Here is a 2,969-nt window from a genome sequence, read left to right on the forward strand (position 1 = left end):
CTAGACAGAGTTGAACAGCCACTTGTATAGCTCAATTTAACAATTTTCCAATGATGGAGAGCGTTAAATCCTGGCACCTTGCCACACAACGTGAAGAAGAATGTCAACTTGCAGCCCTGATCACGCCCCTATTTATAATCTATGCCAGCTGGATTACCACAACACAGCGATGGAGGCGTTTGCAAATAGAGTCTATTGAGCAGTGGCATCGCTCATTCATGGCTTTTGACTTCTTACTGGATTCTATCCTATCTTGAAGAAGAAATTTGCATCTTATGTCGATGAAGAGCAGTCTCCATATCCATCATTTCAATTCAACCATGGCCATACTCGATCCATTTTACCACCAAGATGAATGAGTATGCTAGCTGATCAACAGCAGGCAAGAGCTTGTGCGAGCCTGTCCAGCCATCTGGACGAGCTTGGATAAGCATGGATTGCGCATCTCATGAATTACAATACATTCTACTGTAAAGCAACATCCAGTTTTCTACGGTTTGTATGCGATTTTACAATACTTTGTGCTTTCACAGTACTAAACACTGTGGGAACGCACTGTATCAATCACATGATCCATCGCCTTTAGACAATAGCCAAAGGCTTGACGTACAGTACATCAACGTTGCCATGGTGAACGTTGACATAAGACAAGAAATTGACGAGATTTGTCTCAACCCGTAACGATGTACAACATTGGAAGAATGTCGAGGTGTGAATGGAGACAATTACCTTAAGCTTCATGGAATGCATGTCCAAATTGTCCATGAGGCTGATCTAAAAGGGACCTAGTTCAATAATTGATCATGTTATCCATGTCCAATGTCCATGTAAGGAATGGCTTCTAGGTATCTTGTGGCTAGGCCATGGAATACTGCTCGAAAAAGACCTTAAATAGTGGGTCCTTGGCTAGTTACTGGATAATAATGGGCACTGCGGTTGAAAATGAAAAATAATCATGTTATGAATGCCCATTTAAAGCACTGAAAGAGAAAGCTGATTGGCATCATTTACTGGGACCAGATGTACAACCTATGTAGTAGGCAACGATTTTCAAGATTGCATGTTAACATAGGCACAGTACTATACTGCAGTGATAGCGCATTGGCATCATGTGCTGGGACCGGATGTACATTGTACTGCGCAACCCATGCAGTAGACAACGATTTTCATGATCGCATTCGGATAAATGTATGTGCATAGTACTGCAGTAGGCAGCGATCTTCAAGATTGCATGTTAACATAGGCACAGTACTATACTGCAGTGATAGCGCATTGGCATCATGTGCTGAGAGCGGATGTACAACCTATGCAGTAGACAACGATTTTCAGGATCACATTCGGATAAATGTATGTGCACAGTACTGCAGTAGGCAGCGATTTTCAAGATTGCATGTTAACATAGGCACAGTACTATGCTGCAGTGATAGTGCATTGGCATCATGTGCTGAGACCGGATGTACAACCTATGCAGTAGACAACGATTTTCAGGATCGCATTCGGATAAATGCATATGCACAGTCCTGTAGTTTTATAGCTCATTGGCATCATGTGCTGGGACCGGATGGACATGGTACAACCTATGCAGTAGATCAATGTTGTGTGAATGGCTTGAGTAAAGATAGCTTAGCTGTTTTTGACAAAGCATGTAACATCCTTCATGTAGAGTAATTTAGATAAAGCTTGCAGCAAATCTAGGATACAGTGCTACAGGCTCAATCTACTGTAGACGAGTTCAAAGAAAGCTTCGAGTAAAAGAAAAACTTCCCTTCATTAAAATCAAATCAATGATATAGTGCCTGTAGAGTAGTTCAAATAAAGCTTCGAGCACAGTAATGTGCAGGAGTTGAAAGAAAACTTGCAAATTGCAACTAATAAATGATACAGTAGACAGTAAGTAAAATGGCCTTGTTGTAGCCTTTCTTGGCGCTCAATGGAAAGTAGTTCAAAGAAAGCGTTAGGGAAAATACGTGTAAATGATAGAGTGGTACTAGATGTTCAATGGACCGTACATGTACACATTGTACAACAGTAAACGCCTCATGCAAACTAATTGAAAGAAAGTTTCCATCAAATAAATGATACTGTAGTGGCGCTGTTGTAGCCATATCAAACGGTCAATCTAAAGGAGTTGCAAAGAAAGCTTACAAAACGCATTGCACAGTAGCTCAAATAAGGTTTCCAATATCATTTAGAGCTTTACTTGCACTTTCAATGCATGGATAATATCACTACGAGCTGTAATATCATACCATTAGTACCAAACATACGTGATAATACCACCGTCATGGAAGTGAACTAAAGCATCAAGTAAATAAATGATTTCCCAACACCAACATTGTTGATCACTTCTTGTAGAGAACTTTATAATGACCGCGCTTCAGCCATTAGACCTACTACGGTCGCATCAACAACTAGTATACTAAAAAATGAGAATCCTGGCTAGTAATATACTATAGGTCATTCATATGTTTTTGCAAGGTCAAATAATTGTGCAGTCCATGGCTCACCAAAGACTCAAGTATACTGCTATGAACTACTTACACATACCGTTCGAAAAATTATAATGATTCATTACGTACACTACTGTACATTAAATAATGATAGAATTAGCTTTTTAAATAACATAAATATTTAGAATTAATTCAACTCACCAATAATAATACTGTAGGCTTGGCCAGGAACTGACCAGAAAATGGCCGCCATTTTAAAATAATAAATGGAATGCAATAATCAGCGAAAATATCTTGATCCATTCTATTCGAATTAGACTAATAGGTTTGATTTGTACATGGGAATCGAATCGACTCAAAAGGTATACTGACCCTTTAATCGTTCCTTGTTTATGAGACTATGTAGGGAAAATGAATATTTTCCCAACTATTTCAATTGCTGATATTTATCGATCGATCTTAGAATTCAATCTCAAGTGAAAGCCAATTTTCTAATTGCTCGTATAGTACTCTACCAGC

This window comes from Trichoplax adhaerens, genomic scaffold, assembly GCF_000150275.1.
Source record: "Trichoplax adhaerens TRIADscaffold_11 genomic scaffold, whole genome shotgun sequence".
NCBI classification, from domain to species: Eukaryota; Metazoa; Placozoa; class Uniplacotomia; order Trichoplacea; family Trichoplacidae; genus Trichoplax; species Trichoplax adhaerens.